Source organism: Lissotriton helveticus, chromosome 3_1 (genome assembly GCF_964261635.1).
Source record: "Lissotriton helveticus chromosome 3_1, aLisHel1.1, whole genome shotgun sequence".
NCBI classification, from domain to species: Eukaryota; Metazoa; Chordata; class Amphibia; order Caudata; family Salamandridae; genus Lissotriton; species Lissotriton helveticus.
Genome location: NC_136061.1, coordinates 1768220583 through 1768241306, shown reverse-complemented (window position 1 = coordinate 1768241306; position 20724 = coordinate 1768220583).

Below are 20724 nucleotides of genomic sequence, written 5' to 3'. Positions count from 1 at the left end.
GTCCAGGAACCGGGGTCGACGAACCCGCAGGTACCGGAACCTCGACTTCACCAGCCCCCTGCTCCTCACCTTCATCCTCCTGACCAGAAGGATTGGATAGAACTGGAGAATGGACCTGCTTCTGAGACTCGGGCGAATTCGGATGCGAAGCCTCACCAACAGAGTCATGATCTTCCGATTCCGAAACTTCCACTTCCTTACTCAGAAGTATGACCTGGGACTTCGGTCTTGAACTAGAGTCCTTTTCTGAGTGATGACGTGACTCATGGCTTCTCTTCTTGTGCTTCTTCTTCGAAGATTTCGAAGCATGAGCCGAAGACGACTCCGAGCGTGACCTCGAATGAGACCTCGAACGCCGAGATCGAGACTTCGAAGACTTCTTAACTCTCTTATTCTTAAGTTTTGCCACGAGGAGTTTCGTCTCCCTCCCTCGTAAAGCCTTCGGGGTCATCTTTTTGCAGCAAGGACAATCTTCGACGTCATGGTCGGAACTCAGGCACAAGACACAGCATTCATGCGGGTCGGTTATAGACATTGTCTTGCCACATTCCCCGCAAGCCTTAAAACCAGTCTTCTTCGACGACATCTCGAAGAAATTAAAGATAGATACAGTAATAGTATAATAGAAACAAAGTTACTGTGAAGCTACAGTACGATCCCTGAAAACCGTCAGCGTCGACGACGCGGAAAAAAGGGAACTGATGTCATCACGCCGGCGTGGGCCTATTATAGGCGTCGGTGACGTCAGCGGAGTCGCGAGCGGTGCCGTGCCTCTGTGACGTCCGGATCCACGTCGGCGCGAATCTACAAAAAGAATTTCCGACTGTTGCTGACGCAAGAGGATATTCACAAGGTGAGGAATCCACACGGCAGATGTATTTATCAGAAAATACATTAATTCAGACACTACAGGGTACCCACGATGAGGTGTACATTACTGATTGTTGAGTGTATTGATTACTTCCGCATTCATCACAGCATGGTGTCCCCTTCATCCCATATCCATTCTCTCATTATGGATCTTGTAGCGGGTGGTGGGAAATGCGTTGGGACTTCTATGTCACCCATACCATTGAAGCCAATTTTAAGGAGAATAAAGGTGTTACTTATTTGATACACCCATTTCCCTACCTTTTAGATCCCACCTCGTGAGTATGCCCTTCCAATGGACAGTCTGGATCTAATGCTGCCATTTGTTGGAACAGCACAATATTAAAGGGGACAGTCTTAGAGGAACTGGAATTTTACAGATACAACATGACACATAGGTTTACAGTGTTTAAGAAAAGAAATGTAACACAGGACAAGGTTATTCTGGAAAATGTATTGTCGCTTCAAGCGCCTGTATGTGTAGTGGGAAAAGGGAGAAGATGTGTGAGGATTAGTAATTGTAAGCAGGTCAATACCCCTGAATACCACCTCACACCGCCCCTCATCTCTTCAGCCAATACTTATTTTATTGTGTGAACAAGGCTTATGTTTAGCCTCCCAAAGGATGGTCGGGTATTTGTTATATTGCATTTCTTCTTCCCCCAACTTATGTTACACCATCAAATTATCATACAACACATCAACTTAGGAAAAGAGAGGTGAACCTATCTTGCTTCAAACAAGTTTTACATAAGGCAGAAGTAGATCAGACTGAGACAACTTTGGAACAATATCAGGATTTTAACAAAGGGTTCTTCTTCTTCGCTGGGCCAGTTATTAATAGTAAACAAATTAGGAAGTTAACAAGAGGGGTTGATGTTGTCATCAATAAAACAGCAGGTGCCCTTGGTAATATTACTGTTGAGATGCAGGCTAACCGCCTTATGACCTTCAACATCGCATGGTTTTGGACATTATCCTTGCAGACAGGGGAGGTGTCTGGAGGGTCATTGGTAGTTCCTGTTGTGTTTTTATCCTGGATAATGCCCCTAATGTATACTCTGCAATACAAAGTTTGCACCACATTTCTGCTGAAATACACCAAAATCCTGGTACCTGTATCTGGGCGGAATGGTTTTGGGGTATCCTGACGTCATGGGGATAGAAATTGCTGATGATAGCGCATTGTATAGGTGGTAGCATTTTAGCGTGCTGTCTTCGCATTCAGTGTCTCCCACTGTGCTGTTCGATGTGCCTCTCCACCTGCAAACCTTCCCTTTACACCAACACACACAATGCCATGCTGATAGAACAAGAACAAATACAAGATTTAATGAATATTGATGAAACTGTACTTGCTTTGCAGTCTCCTCATATACCCAGTTAACACCTGTAATGTTTCGTCCCACTTGCAAACGTGGTAGAGGGGAACAAGTAGTTTTTCCCTCTCCAAAAGACATTTCATGCAGTTCAACAATTAAATTTTTGAGCGAAGCTCAAAAGGGGGGGTTGTGAGGACGTAATTTGGATTGATCCTTTGCTCTTCCATTTAATTGTAAATAACATTTATTCTGTGTTTTATTCTGGGACAATTCGTTTTCCTACACCCTAATTTCAGTGCATGTGAAAGCATAATGGTGCATCAATATTTCTCAGAGAACCATGTGATAGTGCTCAAGAATGTCATGTTCCTCTTCACCTTGAATTTCTCACGTCTTATCCAAAACGAATGTAAATTGTATATATGCTACAGATGTTGCATTGTATTCCTCAGCGCTCCCAGTGTCCAGCCTAAAGTAGCTCTGACTGCTTTTTCTCACCTTTTGATTTGCTCATACTGTATATGTTTTGAATGTTGAAGGTCAGCTCTCTCCGGCACACACTCCTAGAAACTGTGTGGACCTGTGCCCACTCGAGTGTATAATAAAATACTTGGTTACGCTCTTTTCTCCAACTACCTGTTCTCTCTGTGTATTTGTGGACAAGAGTGGTGTTTTAAGCTAAAAAGAAAATTTTCCTTTGCACAATAGTGGGATGAGAGAGGACTAGTTGGTGCTTAATAGCTTTGAGGTGAGGAATCAGTTCATTACAGTCCGCACCAGGTGAAAAACACAATGACTATGTTTTAGATACTAATATGAATGATAATGGGCAGGGAGGTTTGTTCAGTGAACATGTGGTGACGTTGATGAATAAAGATGATTTGAAAGACGTGCGGGCTGGAAAATATTTTCCACTGGCCCATGTCAGAAGGCATTTAGGAGAATGGAGGTGCAAGGTCATTAAGAGGGAAATGCGGAATGTTACACAAGGCGAGTGCTCTAGACCATGTGTAGAGACAAATTCCACATGATATCAGATATTGAGCCAGAGATGATTAGTTTCCTGGGCAAGAACCCTAACAAGGATCAGGAAAAAGTGATTGTTGGAAATGGGATCCCTGGCTGGCCAGGGCTTTCGCCAAAGTCAGTCAGAGACCACCACTCCCAAGTCAGGGCAAGGGAGTTACACGCCAAGATAACCCCTGCTCACCCTCTAGGTAACGTGGCGCGAGCAGCAAGGCTAAACTTGGAGGCGATGTGAGTTAAGTATTTGCGCACGCACCCCAGCAACAACACCCAGGACCCACCACAAAGGAAACTCCACACAAGGTTATATAAAAATAGCCTTTGTATTACACCAAAACACATTAGATAAAACACACACTTTACAATGTGCCAGAGGCACGGGCAGAATTTACAGGGGATATGTACAAGACAGGGCCACCTGGACCACTGTCAGGAATCAGAAGTAACACTTTCAGAAATAGCACTTAGAATGTAAATCACTGTAGCACAAAATATAAAAATAGAGCACACAACCAGTAACTACTGATAACCAGGACCTCGCTAGCACCACCTGCACTAGGAGAAAAACAACCACCTATGTATCACAATACCTGTAGGGGTGTAAGAACATAACACATGATGCAATGCATAACATTCATTCAGAGGTGTAAAGAAGGAAAACACATGATGCATCAACAATACATTCAGAGGTGCATAACAATAACAATGGCGCCAAACTCACAAGTCACCACCTGTGACTGTCCCTAGGCCAACTGGCCTCTCTAGGGCTAGGACGCCCTGTGTCCAAAGTCAGGGGGCCTAAACGTGGCAGTTGCCCACAAAGTGCTGGGCAACTGGTGCAAGCAAAGATGGGCCAATCGTGGGAGCCTCACAGGCTCTGCAGAAATAAAATGTCCCCCTGAGCCTCTCTGGGCTCTAAAAACATAGGTGGCACCTTGAGCCTCTCACAGGGCCCCAAGTAAATCAAAATGCCCCCTAGAGCCTCTCACAGGGCTCTCAAAGAATTGACTGGACCCTCAGGAGCTTCTCAGGCTCCTCGTAAATAAATGGCCCCTGAGCCTCGGGGCTCTTCCACGCATGGGGCCGCTTGGGGGAGAAAGAAGACTGCTCTTGAGCCTCTCGGCGCTCTGCCACGCACTTTGCCCCTGAGCCCTCTTGGGCTCTACAGAAATGCGGCTGTCACGGTGGAGTCCCCCATTGGGAACTCGGAACTTGCAATTGCCCCCGGGAGCCTCGGGGCTCCAAATCACCAAATGCCGCCTTGAGATAGGGGAGCGGCCCGAGCCTCTCCGGGCTCAAAGAAGGAATGCCCCCGGGGCCCCACTCACCGGCTTCCTCCTGGCGGGCGGGGCTCTCCTCCTTACACAGGAGCCTCGCTCCCTGCAGCACTTCTCCGGCGGTCGCTCTGGGGCCGCGGGCGGGGCTCTTCTCGCTCTCCGGGGCTCTCCTCTTCAGGCCGGTCACCACGGGGCTCTCCCTGGGGCGGAGGCAGTAAAGGAAGCCTCTTCTCCACACGCAGGAGCGCGGAGTAGGCTCCCGCGGCTCCTGCTTCCTGGTCCGCGTCACGTTGTCCCTCCACAGCTTGCCTGACTTCCGGGTCAGACCTCGGGGGCCTCCAATGACAGCGCGGCCCTGGAGGTGTGGAGGCGGGACTTCCGGGTCGCACTTGGCAGCGGCCCGGCAACGTTTTCAAAACACTCCGGGCTGCAGCGGTGACCCTCTAATTTAAATATAAGGCGAGGTGGGCTCTCGCTATGGGGGGCACCAACAAAATAGCAGCAAGGTTCCTGGCGAGGTGGGCACTCGCCAGGGGCTTCAAAATCAGCAATTAAAGCGGATAATCGCCGGGTGGGCACCGGCTGAGCCAGAAAAGCGCTCCCAAGCGCTAGCAAGACGAACAAAGCGCTCCCAGGCGCTATATGCAAAATAAAGCGCTCTTAAGCACTAGAAGGGGAAAGAAAAGCGCTCCCAGCGCTATCAATCAAATGCAGCGCCCCCAGGCGCTATAGGACAACAAAGTCCAGCCAAAAGTCCTTTGTAGGCAGGCAAGGGGGGCAAGGCTGGGCCCAGAGCCAGCTCACTGGGTCTCCAGGCAGGGAGACAGTCCAAGTGGCGGTCCTCTGGCCCAGCAGCAGCAGCAGCCCCCTCAGGATCCTGGAAGAGAACAAATTCTGTGGGGACACAGCCCCATTTTTATACATCATTTCCTTTGTCTGTAGGTGCAGGGTGGGGGCAGAACCAGTCGCAGCTGGTTTTTTAGTACTCTGTTTACCTCAACCACCCTCTCTATTCACTGGCAGGGCTTGGGTCATCAGTCACACCACAGGGGGGCAGAGCCAGCATTGTCAGGGGAAAACCCAGCCTCATTCAGGACACAGGTACACTCCTCCCCAGCCATCAGCATGCTAATCTCCCACTCACCACCAGGCAGACCCATCCAGACTTCCTGGAGCCTGGCATGCCAGCCAGCTCCAGCCAATCACACGCCAGCACCTTCGCAGCACACACATAGCCATGTCTAGGAATGGCACTTCCCTACTAGACACATACATGCCGCATACACCATCTCGCAGCATTCACTCCCACGAGTTCACACATACCAAACTCGAGCCCGCACTCCCCACGCATCAGGAACTACCAGGGACACATACATTCCCCATGCATTCCTATGGGCGGGCAGGCCTAGCTCAGCACATGCACTCAAAGTGCGCACGCACTTTCCACTGGGACACAGTGAAAGTGCGCAGAACCCCAAAAATCACCATTACCAAGTCACCATTTAAAAGCAAAAAGTCTAGGGGTGAACCTGCCCTAAGGGCCAAGTCCAACAGTGATTGAACTAGTGTCAGGACAAACCACTAGAGGTCCGTTAGCTACAAAGTTTCACATGGCTGAGAAAGTGCAGAAGAAGGGAGTTGAGAAAGAAGCTGACATCTTGAGGAGGTGGAATCAGAGAACAATCTTCTTTTTTTAGTAATAAGAATTCTGCCTTATTGTCACAGAGAAACAATGCCACTTTAATGAAGACAAACTCTAAGTTAGGTAAAGCAATACAGGGCCTTATGTTTAGTGAAGGCTTAGTTAAGAGCGTGTGGAAATAGGTTTCTACTTTCAAGACAAGAGGCAGGTGGTCTGTGAAAGAGAAACACATGAACATATCTTGTTTAGAACTGAAGGCTGTGACTTTTGCATCCAAGAGTTCTTGGTTGCCTCAGCAGACATGTTCGGGATAGTTGATCATGGACAATGTGTCTGTTGTGTGTTACATCAACTGATTTGACTGTTTTAGGTCAAAGCAGTTGTGGCATTCCTCCTTGAAGCACGGGGTTTCACTCAGAGACTATATCTTCCAGGTCAGGTATTTGAGGTGACACATTGGACTTCTGAATCAAGCCTATTCTGCAATGTGGGAAGAACGCCGGGGACCTTTCAAAAGCTATCTTTTGTTTCTAGGTTCACAACTCATCTGCAAAATATAGCAGATGAGAACAGGGTCCTGGAGAATTAGGCACTGGTTGGCATTTATGATGCTTCAGTGGGTGCTGTTCTAAGGGTACAGTTAGGAATCCATTTGGTGTTTCGACTCCACTTTGGGTGTCTTTGCCTTTGTTTCAAGGAAACCACAGTTGGCAGCTTGGGAATCGTTTCTACTTCTGGCAGTTTCAGGCATTTCAATGAACTTAGATGGATAAAAGCATTTTGTGGTGGTTAGGGGATTCCTGACACTTTTTATTCAGAAGTTTGTAATAGTTTGAAGGTTTTTCCATATTGCTTTAGTACCCCTTCAGGAGTCATGATCTCCAGGCACAAGGAAGACATGCTAGTGCATGGGTTACATTGCACATTGGTGACTGGAGAGTGCATAGAATTTTGCAGAAACATCTGTTGTGATGGAAATCAATTTCATATCAATCTTCTTCAGTAGTGGTCTGTTAAGGCTCCATGAATTGTTAGAGGTTGGCAGTTTATGCTGGTAATAGTTTAAATCATGGTAAACCTATGCTACTATCCATTAATTTGTAGAGTTTTGAAAAGGTTTTGGTTTCAGAGACCACCAAAACTCAGCTATAGATTAATCTTGAGTGTGAGCAAGATTGTAAATGTTTTTTAAAGATGTCCTTTGAATGTCTACATGACTGTAAAACAGATTTTGCTAAAGTTGCAACTGTTTAGAATCGTTTTGGAAGGTGTCAGAAATGCGTCTAGTTATTTTTACTCAACACAGAGCAATCTGAGATTACAGTGTCAATTGTTTTATCCTTTATGTTCAGAGCATACTTAGTTGTGTGTGGTATGTTATTTTAAAGAGCACGAGGCAGAGTGTTAAAGCTGTGTAATCATAGGTCAGGGGTCTTCAAACTGGGTAGCTTCAAGTGATCCCAGCAGGGGCGCCAGGCTTTGGCCTAAAGCAGCATTATGCTGATAAAAGTGCTTTGCTTTCAGTGGGGAAAAATGAGCGTCAGTAAGTCACTCTTTAATAGGCCATCACCAACATCTTTTTTCATTTATATCCTGGCTGGGAGAAGGTGTCAAAAGGAAAAAGACTCCATATATTCTTCCACATCCCCACCCCTATTTCAGATAATCACACTGTGGATACTTTTACAATGCTAGTAAGGCATGCTTGACCAGAATAGTATGTTTGGTAATCATGTATTTGATTGCATTTTTTAAACGGTAACAGAACTTAACTGCAATTTTTAAATACGCCTAGAAATATTTAAACATTACCAGTTGAATAGAATTGTGAAAGAATTGGGGGGGGGGGGGGCAATGATTTGTTTTTCCTATTGGGAGGGGGTTGCAAAATTAAAAAGTTTGAAGACCACTGTCATGGGGTGAAGCATCTTCATATGTCATTCATGATACCATATAATGCAGAATCTTTGCCTACTACGGAAAGATAGGTTTAGACAGTAATGAAATAGGCTAGTGAGGACCAGTCTGTGTTTGGGGCCCATTAAATTCATGCAGCAATGTCAGGCAGACTGTATATATCAGGAAGGAACTTGAAGCACTTTCAAAAACCTGCAGATTAGTCTAGTATTGGGACTTGTTTGGCTTTCTATCTCAAGCCAATCGATCATGTGTCTCCAGTGGCCTATAAGGAGTTTTGACAATCTATAATGCTTTTCTGCAGTCTTGCCATAAGGTTTTTTATAATGGGATAATTTAAAAATGTATTAAAAACAGGGTGGCCAGTATTATCCACTCTGGTCTCGTGTTGCAGGTAATTAGTTAGCAATGCTGTACAGCATCGGGGTTAAAGAGAAATTCTTTTTCCCAATGCTGTGCAGCATTGATAAAAAGAAGAAAAAACTGAATTAAGGCACAATGATGAGACTGCTATTGTTGGTCGCCTCATGCCACTGGTACACACTTACATGATGATACTTGCACACATGCGTAACAACGCATGCATGCCAGTGGAATGGCGTGAGTGTTATTTCTTTGGCTTTGCTGATGTGATTTAGCCCTGTCGTACACCAGCATGAATGCTGTTCAGCATGGCAAATAGTTAGTGGAGAGTGGCAAGGAGTGGGGTGTTGTAGAGTGCAGTGGCGTAGAGTGGAGTGTCGTTGAGCGTCATGGAGTGTCGTCGAATGGCGTAGAGTGTTGTGGAGTAAGAGAGTAGAGCTAAGTGGAGAGGCGTAGAGTGCCTTGGAGTGTCATAGAATGGAGTGTTGTGGAGTGGCGTAGAGTGGAGTGACGTAGAGTGGCATGATGTTGAAGAGGGGAGTTGAGTAGAGTGGAAGGGCGGAGGTTGTGAAGCGTAGAGTGTCGGACAGCAGAGTGGCACTGAGTAGAGTAGTGGTATAGAATGGAGTGTCATAGAGTGTCATGGAGTGGCATAAAGTCAGGGCTTTAAGTGAGATGAAAAAACTGGGGGTCTCTCAAAGGGGTGTGGCCAATATACTTAAAGGCGGGACTTAAAAACACATAGGCTAAACATTTGTGTTTAGCATAGTGTCCCGCCCAACTTGTATTTTGCTGTTTCTGTCATTGCATCCGGATATATGACCAACAAGTAACATCATACCTACAAGTCAGGGCTATTGGCTTTGTCAATAGTTGTTAGTTGCAGAAGATAAATAAGCAGCAACTATGGCTTGTATATAATATTGAAAAAGCTTCCATTTAAAGCCCAGGTGACACCACAACAATGTTGCTGCTCCTAAGTTTCAAAAAGAGAAGGGAAATCCAGAGGGAAAATGACTCTCTTTAAAGGATTTCCCTTCCCCTACAACGCTCACCTGGAATGACGTCATGCCACAACTTCTCCATTAGTGAGAAATGAGCAGTGTGAGCATGCACACATGGATGTGCCTACTGTCACTGCAGTCAAGAAAAAAACGGACCGCCTATGCCAGGGCACAAAACAGAGCCCGATAGAGACCCGTTTTGAGGTTCCCGTTAAAAAACTGCCGGTGCTCAGCACCGGTGAGACCCGGCCCACTTATAGCCCTGTGTAAAGTGAAGTACTGTAGAGTGAAGTAGAGTAGAGCTGAGTGGCGAAGAGTGTCGTGGAGTGGCGTGGTGTAGAGTGGAGCGAAGCTTTCATTTACTATCGACTCCAAAGTTGCTGTAGACTGATGATTTCGGCCTTTCCTTCAGAGCCCACCTCTTCTGCCACTTTGGTAGAGGAGGCAGCTAGTTAAAAAAAAAAAGTTATCCTAGCAGATGCCAGTATATATGGATGGGACACTGATGTCAAGCATATAATGCTAGGTTTGTGAACATAAACAAATGTAGAAATGCCATCAAATTTGGGAGTCATAGGTTTAGGCCTGCTATGATTCCAGGATGTTCTGACAATATCTACAGTGACACTAGGTTTGCCAGTGCAGCTGAGAAGTAGTCAGGAACCCGTCCCTGAACCAGAAATACACCTTCTCACATTGTAGTCTTCTAATTCTTTCAACAAGGAGAAACTGAACCGGAATTACTGAACTCCTTAGTGGTATAATTAGACTTGGCTTTTGGTTTTGCTTCCATGCCATCTTCGTTACTCAGCTTAGTCTCCTTCCTAATTGCAGTGAGCTTGAAGTTAAAACCTAGGGAAACTACCAAATTCCATTAGCTTCAAGTCCAAGTTCAGCACCTATGGATTCTGGTGAGGTCCCTGAGGCAAGAGGATCATCCTGTGCCATTCCACCTGCCAGTCCTCCTTACCACAGTTAGGCTGAAAGAGAGAGACACAATTTCAGACACTGATCCGAAAACCAGTGCAGGTGACCTCAAAGAGCTGCATCCCTACAGACACTATTATGCAGTCATGGCCAAGGTGTGGAGGTGCTGCCAATTAAGAACCAGGGACCCACCGGAGACTGAGGGCATTTATGTTCTGGTGGCTGCAACAGCTAGTCCAACCTTTCCATAGAGACAAAAGTCTTCACACATACTCTAGAGAATTAGAGGAAGCCTTTCTTTGAGCACACCATCTCAAAATGACTAACTGCAAGTGGATTTAACCCAGATCTCTTGACTTGGCGTGAAGGCATGATTTATTCAACATTCATCTCATCATTTGTTTGCGTAGCACTTTCCGCCCTAAGTGGGATGGGAATGCCCAGATGTGGGTCCCTTGCTCACTGTGCCACTGGGTTCAAGATAGTCTGGCTGATGAGGGGTAATACCCCAAAACCGTTCCCAGGATGCTTGTTTCCGGTCCAGGGAGGACCTGGCTTGGCAGTTCAGGCTGGACTGTTCCCATGAGAAACAGGGTCAAGACTGATTTGCATATGGCTGGGTCTAAACTGGGTGGCATGGTGAGCAAAAGAACAATGGATTTAACCTAGATCTCTTGATTGGGGGTGAATGCATGATTTATTCAGCATGCTGTCCATCATTCGTTTGCGTAGCACAAGCTCTCAAGAACGGCCAAGTCTTTGTGTACAGGAATCCCGAGAGTGTGGGTTTAACAGTGGCTTCACTGAAGGGTACAGAGATATTTTGTAAGAAACATTTTCATTTCAGAGGTCTCTCCCCGAGACACACTCATGCAAGGGCAATCATGGCGAGCTATGGGCTTAAATTGTGTTTATGTTGAGCTTGGGCAAAGAAGCAACAGAAGTTGTTAATGCTTCAGGAGGTCTTTGGCACAGCTGCCAGGACTATGAACTGGGGTTTGGCCATGTGCAGACAGTTAGGCTTCAAGCCCTCATACCAAAATCCTTAAGCAATGACCTTCCATTAGATGGCAAGAACTTATTTGTGCCCTCTGTGTATGAGGTCTAGGAGTAAAGTGGCCAACCCACTGACTGTCATTGAAGCAGTACTGCTGAGACCACTGCATCTTTTCTAGAATAGTAAACCTTCCATTCTCTCAAGACTAAGGGGTTCTTTTGCTCCAAGACCCGTTTGAACATGTTCATTCTTGGAAAATAGACAGTCAAAGAGGAGGTATTACAGAAAGAATAATAAACTCTCTCCCCTGCCCAATATTTCCTCTTGAATTCCCTGGGGACAATCCACCTGACTCAGCACTATCTGAGGAGGCTTACTGCACTTTAATGGGGGCGGGGGTGGTGGTCAAAGCTCTTCACACTCCATCTATTCCTGAGCAGTCATCTTCGTTTGTCACAAGAGTTGGATTCTTTAAAAGCTGTTTTCTACCCCATCTTCAAGGTCTTTCAGTCAACCATGTATTGATGCCTTTGCAAATAATCTGAAAACCAAGTGGGATAATTTCACACCTTGGATCAGCAGGCGGCCTGGAATCCTTGGAGATCACCTAATGTTGGATTGGTTGGGGGTGTTATTGTCCACCTTTTCCAACCCTCTCACACTGAAGGTCTTCTAAGTGATCAGGGAGAGTCTAAGATGGTGTATCACTCTAGTGGTTCTGGCAAGGCCAGTCAAGTTCTGGTCCTTCGACCTGCTCCACATCCAACTCTCCTTTTCATAGAGGAAGGGAGAGTGATGCACCCCTTCTTTCCTTTACTCAGATTGCATGCATGCTTCCTGAGAAGCTGACCTTTCAAACATAGGTCCATCCTTAGAGAACTTGGGGGTTTTGGCAAGTGCCAGGAAAGCTGAATCTGAATCTAGTACAAGAGAAAATGTTCAATTGACAGCATTCTGTCTTTTTTATATTACTTGGCTAGCACCAGTGACAGGTGGATATTGGCAGGATGTACCTCATTGCCACTGGAGCGCAGAAGAACAGATCTAAGGAGTACTTCTACACAAGTAATGAGGCTCTCAAGAGGAATCTAACAGAACTAATACATGTATTCCCTCCGGTAAAGCATCCCCTGCACCTTGGGACACAACTGGCCACAAACCTTTATTAGGGCCGAGCATAGGCAGAGCATGCGCCATCTCTTGATACATGCTGTAGCCTCTCTATAGGCTTTCAGCATGCCCATCATTTGTCCTTGGTTCCTACCTCTGACTTTAAAAATTAATTTGGGTTCTTTGGTGCATAGCTTACATTTGTCAGGCCGTTTGGCTGTTTTGTTCCACCCTGCAGACTGCACCTGTTACATAGATCCTTTCACTCTTGAACATATGTTTTGGTTTGTAACTCTATTTTTTTTAATATTTAGCCTTTATTGCAACTTTGGATGTTGTCCATCTGAAGTCGGGCGCTGCGTTTTATGTTTCAGCATGGAGTCGCTTTCATGTTTCTGCCTCTGCGTGTGATGGCACTGGTCCTGTGAACCTCGATTGGTATGTGCAATTATAATTAGGGCTCCCTGTTTTCTGTTTTTACTGATTTTTACAGATAAATACAGGCAGAAAACATTTCTTCTCGTGTCTGTATTTATTTTTAAATGTGGATAAAAATGGAAACTGGGTTGTTTTTTAGTAATTCTGAATTCTGTGTGCCATGACTGCCAAGCCAATATCTGTGTGCGTTGATATGAAAGGTGGTTAAAACAAAGAAAAGGATTTTAGTAAAGAGGTTTTAACAACAGTAAATATACACAAGGTTGATACTGAAATTTGCATGTTTTCATATAAGTGCTTTGCGGTTGTTCACATCACTGAAACCTGGCAGGCATTCAAGCATGAGTGCATATTTATCGGGTAAATAAATGTGAAAATATACTAATTTCAGCTTAATTTTTTCACAACGACCAAAATAAATATGTATAAATACAGAGAAAATTGGCAAAAAATAAATATGGATAAATACAGATGGAAATGTCCCAAAAATAAATACCATAAAACCAGGAGCCCTAATTATAATCTACACAGGAACCGCGCTTCATGTTTTACCATGGCGCCCACTTTCATGTTTCTGCGTTCGCGTGTGATGACGCTGGTCCTGGGAACCTCTATTGGTGTGTGCAAATATTATCTACACAGGCGCAACGCTTCATGTTTCAGCACGGTGCCCGGTTTCATGTTTCTGCCTGAGTGTGTGATGGTGCTGGTCCTGGGAACCTCTACCGGTGTGTGCAATTATAATCTGCACGGGCTCCGTGCTTCAAGTTTCAGCATGTTACTCTCTTTCATGTTTCTGCCTTTGCATGTGATGGTCAGGAGCCGATTTTATGATTCTCTCTCAGAAGATGTGTTTATTTTGAAATGTAGGACTTTGGAAGCAGCATACAGGATGAAAAGCTTGCGGAAATTCATTTGAAAAAAAAAGTGTTGAAGATTTTGGGGGAACTTTAATCTATCGTTTTAAGTATGTTGTAATAGCACAATTGTTTAAAAATAATATATTGTTCAATTACTACTGGCTGCTTCTATGGATATGTTGTAGCTTCCTTTACCCTATATTCAAGCATCAAGGAGTCCATGACATCCTCGCTTTCTTCTTTCGAACGCAGAGTTAGAGCGCTAGTAGTTTTACATGTGCGTTGCCTTCTTGCAATGCTGTCTCTGCAACTGTTAAACAACTTATTTAACGTACTGGAGAGAAGATTCACACCCCTCACAAAAATGCTCTGTTTTCCACACACCTAATGTCCCTTAGACTGCACCTAGCCACTGACATTCAGAACTGTTTGGCAATGGAATGTGTAATTAAATTTGCAGGACTAAGGCAAACAAACTCAGGTGTCTTCCTCGTCCAAGATGGCTTATCCTGTCCAGTGCACTTTCTCTGTTCACAATAGAACTGCCTGACCTCTCACCCTTTCAGTGCTTGTTTTTCATATTTTTACCTTACCCATCTGACACGCTTTTTAGGTCTCGCCTAGGCCGCGCTTGTGCTGTCTCTTCAAGACATACTGCATTCAGGATATGGGCATTAAGCAACACCCATCTTTCTAATTGACTCCGTTTCCTGTCCTTTGTAAATGGCTGCTTTTCATTGGTTATTATGGTCACTAGTCCCTCCTTTCTTTCTTTTGTAACCTACCATGAGGACTGCCCCGCTTACATGTGGTGTTACTCGTCATGTTATTTATTACCGTCTGAGCACTCTTTTTTTCGTTTAGCCTTTTTCAGACTCAGGAACTGAATTGCGCCCATGCTTGCTCCCTCTCCTCGTTATTCTCCTCGTACATGCTGCGCTTTCACTTAAATAATGGCGGTCGCATGCCTTTCTTTATGTTCGGCTCCCTGTATTCACTTTTCAAAACATCAAGCCTTTATTAAAGGGGCTGCTTTCACTTTAGGCTTGCCTTTTAATGTTCATAATCTGAGCACCTTGCAGAGCTGAGCACGGCCCTTTAATGCGCCTTTACTTCTGCAAAGCGCTGTGCAATTCCTCTCTTGTTAATTGCTTCCAAGCCGCTGCTCTTCGCCCCCTCTCCTGGACTGCAGCTGCTTCCTCCCTCTTATGCCACCCCCAACCCATTGGCGCTTCAGAACGTTGTGACGAGGAAGCCGATCATTTGTAGGTCGAGCTTAGCGCAGCGCATGCGCCGCTCTATTGGAGGCTTCTTGTGAGAACTCTAAACTTCTCTGTGTGGGGCTGACTCCTCCCACACATTGGGTTGGCCTTTGAGTGTGTATTTCAATAATGAAAGCACGCAAATGGCCAAAGGTGGGTGCATGTCCCACCTCCTTTCCAATATTCACTCCCACAGCGTTTTGCTCTCAGGAGAGAGCAGCGGCGCATAGGGTGGAAGCTGCATTCCTCGTTGTGGATCAGGTCACTAATTGAACAGAAGGCGCCGCTGTGCTTTTTTTTTCAAATGCTTGTTTCATTTGCCTTGGTTGTGTTCTCGGATTGTTGTGTTCTTCGGCTGTTTGAACAAAACACGCTTATCCAATAATATTTTTAACTTTTAAACACAGTTTGCCAAGATATTTTTAAGTTAACGTGTAAATACAGCACAAACTCGACCCGAAGGCTTTCAGAGCGCTGAGTTCCGTTCCACATGGACTCATTCATTTTGTTAGGCAGGGGAGAATAAGTGATTTGCTCAGAATCACAGGATTTTGAGGATTTATTTATATTTATGCATTTGTGCGGTTCTACAGGAACCTGAGAAGTGCGTCTAACTCCAGTCATCCAGCTACTTACGTGAAAGGAGTGAGTGCTGCTGTTGGTATTTCTTCTTCACTTTTCACTCTCAAACGTTCTCCTGTCTGGACCCGCGATAGAAAGGATCACACTGCAGCAGGTATTTTTATGGGCCCTGAGGGTGGCCTTTGCTTGTCACCTATAAATGTAAATTATAACTACTCGTTTTTTCAGCTCAACTAAATTCATACAAATAAAATGTTACCGACAAACATAATGTAATAAAATGTGCAAAAGACAAACTGTGTCAGTTATTCAAGTAAATATATAAGAACACATTGCTCTATAACATACCTTACAAACATTGCCAATATTTCTTGCTAAACACTTATAACGTCCCAAAGGCGAGAACTATTGGCTATGCCAAAGCTTGTTTTTTTAAATCAGCTCCATTCCCGTTGCTTAAGATCAGAGCAGCGCGGGCCTTATTATGTGCTAATTAATTACTTATGCTCTACTTTTGTGTAATAACGTTCTATTACTTGTTTGCTGCTCAAAGGAAATGTCTAACAATCGGAGCCTGCCGTTGCAAATTATTTATCATTTTAATTTTATGTCTGTGTCATTCGCAACTGTTTGTTTCCGTGTTACGCATAGGGCATATACAATGTGTCTCTATTCAGTGCATGCTCATTTGCTTCATATCTTCCACCTGCTTCAATACATTTTGTGGTCTGTGCAGGATAATGGTGGTGATAGTGATGGGACAGATCCAGGTTTAATGCAGCATAACCGCGATATGAGCAGCAGTGTGAGCACTACTTGTACCACCCCTGCTTTCCAATGTCTTCTCTCCATCCCCTTTCCTTCCTATCTCTATACAATAGGTCAAATAATCACACCACTGCAAATAAAACAACATAACTAAAAACATTGGAATTTGCAACGGCAATAGCTCTAACTTTCGCTAATGCAAGACCTATTGTATTGCACACTAGGGTGTGAGCCGGTCAGTGTAGATGAGGCTGGAAATCTAGTCTCTCTTCCCTGTGATCGCCTGATTGTGTACAGTGGAGCTTCCCATGGGTCTTTTGAGGCTTAGAACAGAAGCTTTAATGGATTAAATTAAACTATCCTCTATGGTTTTGAGGGGACCAATCCTTAATTCCAGAGTGTTGATAGTTTCATAGTCATCCGTGCAGATGTAATGCAGGAGGACTGGTATGAAGCAACACTGCAAATTGAGTTACATAGAACTGCATTTTCACTTTAATTAGGTGAACTATTTGCTTTTTCCCAATGTGCTCGAGTGAAAAACACAGTGATTGTTTTTTGTGTCACAAGAATAATTGTATCTCATTAAACTCAGCAACAAGGGTTTAGGCATACTTTTGGATGTTGTAGGTCACTGAGCAGTCCCCTGTATGGGTTAGGATGCTGAAAGGATGCTCTTTTTCGAAGTCAACTCGAATAGCAGTCTCCTGTACTTGTGATGAAAGGTGACGCCAACAAGTTATGGCCAGTTGCTTTCAAACTATGGAGTGAATGTTGTACTCTTTATGGATCTTGCTTGCATAGCACTAGTAACAATCAAATTGTTTGCAGATGGTACCTCATCATGGGAGTATGGTCAAGTTGGGCTGGGCAATAGTTTTGTTTTCGGTGTAATATGTTAAGATCCAAAACACTTTAGACTTTTCAGTGACTTTGGAATCAGACTGTCATACAAGCATGTAAGTGGTAGTTCATTTTCTTTTGTACTGTTGCCCATGAGCTCAATCCATCCGCACCCAGTGACTTGGATTTTCAGGTTGAAGGAGTGTTAATTTCATCTTGGCCTTGAGCAGTTTTTAAGTCTTGCGCTGTGTACTAGCAGGCAGCATCTTCCTGTGCCTACCTTACCAGTATTCTGCTGCATGTCATCTTCAGTGCACTGTTTAGGTTCAGAAAGCACTGGGTTCAACAACTAATGAAATGGCACTTCCCTGCTAGAGATCCATTTTAGTACTTGAAAAACTTGTGTGGGGGAAATTACATGTCGACCACTCAAATTAATTTCATATTTCCCTATACTAATTCCCCACTAATCCTGTTCGGGTTCCAGAGAGGCATGCTACCCACCGAAAAGAGCATCAACACCTCATCAGGGGTAGCAAGCGCTATATAAATGCAAACCCTTACCTCTTCTATCCCTCCACTATTCTTTTTAATCCAAATAACAGACTAACACGTCTACCTCTCTAATTTCACATTTCCCTATACTAATTTACCACTAATCCTTTTTGGGTTCCGTAGTAGTATGCTACTCACCGAAAAAGTGCTTTAACGCCTCGTCAGGGGGAGTAAGCGCTATATAAATGCAATTACAATTTGTTTTACGTTTTAGTGGAAGTTTGGAGAGTGCAGGAAGATGTGCCAGCTTTCGACCCATCTCCCTACTTCCGTTCCCAGCGAAAGTCATTGAGAAGATTGTCAACAGGCAACTGATCGCCTTCCTCGAAAAGAACAACATCCTGGACCCATTCAAATCCGGATTCCGCAACAACCACAGCACCGAAACAGCCTTCATCACCGCCACCGACGACATCAGGACCCTGCTGGACAACGGAGAAACTGCGGCCCTCATCCTCCTGGACCTTTCGGCCGCATTTGACACCGTCTGCCACCACACCCTATGCACACGCCTCCACAACGCAGGGATCCGCAACAAAGCCATGGACTGAACCACCTCCTTCCTCACTGGCAGAACCCAAAGTGTCCGCCTCCCTCCATACCGATCTAAAGACACCCAGATCATCTGCGGCGTACCCCAAGGATCGTCCCTCAGTCCGACACTCTTCAACATCTACATGGCACCGCTCGCCCACATCGTCCGATTGCACAACCTCAACATCATCTCATACGCCGACGACACCCAGCTGATCCTCTCCCTCATCAAGGCCCCCGCCTCCACCAAAACCAACCTCCACGAAGGAATGAAGGGCGTCGCCGAATGGATGAAGAACAGCCGCCTGAAACTGAACTCGGACAAGACGGAGGTCCTCATCCTCGGCTCCACCCCCTCCGCCTGGGACGACTCCTGGTGGCCGACAGCGCTGGGAGCTGCACCAATGCCCACTGACTACGCACGCAATCTGGGGTTCATCCTGGACTCTTCGGTGTTAATGATCCAGCAAGTCAACGCCGTCTCCTCCTCCTGCTTCAACACCCTGCGCGTGCTCCACAAGATCTACAGATGGAGCCCCACCGGAACCAGAAGGACGGTTACCCAGGCCCTCGTCAGCAGCAGACTGGACCACGGCAACGCCCTCTACGTGGGAACCTCTGCCAAGCTCCTGAAACGACTACAATGCATACAGAACGCCTCCGCACGACTCATCTTCGACATCCCCCGTCACCGCCACATCACATCCCACCTGAGAGATCTGCACTGGCTACCCGTCAACAAGAGGATCATCTTCAACCTCCTCACCCACACTCACAAAGCACTCCACAACAGCGGACCAGCAAACCTCAATGAACGACTCACCCTCTACACCCCGAACTGCCAGCTTTGCCGGTGGCAGGTCTTTCTCCCACCTCGCCCCCAAGACATGGAACCCCCTCTCTCTCCCCCTCCCCAGGACTGGCTGATTTTCAGGTGACTTCTCAAGACCTGGCTTTCGAGCAGTAGCAGCACCCCTCCCCCCACCCTCCCTCCAGCGTCTTGAGACCCTCACGGGTGAGTAGCGCGCTTTTCAAATGCATTGATTGATTAATTGCTTCGTAACTGCCTTTCATCAGTCTCTGCATGTTGTACCGAGTTCTCAGCTCGCTGTCATGTATTCCTCCCAGTCTTCTCTGTGTTCTTAGCTCTGTCATGAGGTCTTTGGTGGTGCTCGGTCTGGGCAGAGCCAGTGCAAGCAAAGGCACTCAGTGCGAGGATAGTGGAGGTGAGTCTGAGCGGAGACGGTGTACATTTTCAACTCTATCTTCTCACACTTCCATGTCCTGGCACTAAATACTACTGCGTAGGCGTCCAAAAACACACATCTCTGGGCCACATGCCTCTTACTCGCCTTTAACTGCTGCAGCTACAATATACGTATATTTCACTTAATGGCATGATTATTGAGCGTTGTATCGCCACCCAGCTACTTAGTCCATATCTCACCAGTACCCCTCTAGTCTCATTAGAACATCCATACCCGGCACCTCATTGTCTTCTGAAGGTGAATCCCAAGTTTTCATTAAGGCACATATCTGCCCTCTCTCTCAGTCACGTATCATTTCAGGAACTCCCTTCTCATTCCAGAGACACACCACAATTACCATAGACATTATTTATTTTTATTTTCACACTATCTCCACGCAGCTTCTATTTTGCTCCACACCCATGATTTCCCCCGTACCCATCTCTATATTTTTTTTTATTGTTTTACATTTATTTTTGGAAGGGCCAGGTAGATGCAATTTGCTTCAGGGCCACTACTTTCTTAAAAAATCAATTTGGCACATTCACAATCCTGGAATGGCCACAGCAATGTTATGACGTATGCATGCGTGCATGTCTGATAATGCATAAACGTGTAGACATCAATTTTCTTTTTCAATAAAGGTATTCGGCATCATCAATATTCTTTTTTTATTTGGTAATTCTGAAAAGCATCGCCAATGGACCTGCATTGGCAAAGCCAAAAAGCTTGTCCTGTTGGCTTTGCCAATGCAGGTTACTAATGCATTTAACCAGTTTTTGGTAAGATGCAAAGTAATATAGAATGGAGGCCAGAGCACTCTACAGCATGGAGACATTATCATACAGTATTCAGGGATTGACACATCAGTGGCACATTAGAGGTAATACGCCTTAGCCACTGATGTGGTCAGTTGTTGCATTGAAGCGATCAGCAGAGATAGAGGGTTGCACCCAATGCCTCAGATTATAGTCTCCGCTCCCCTTTGAGATCAGACACATTATAGATTATTGCGTAGACCTAGTGTATTTTCCCAGCCTAGGCCCAAGTTTTAAATGATGGCTCCTGTAGGGAAACCTAACAATGGCCTCCCTGCATCTCAGGACCATTGGTTTGGTGCTTTCAAGAATCAAACTCCTGCTTTGGGGGTTTGGTTCTTTTAATATTTTGTTTCCTTCAG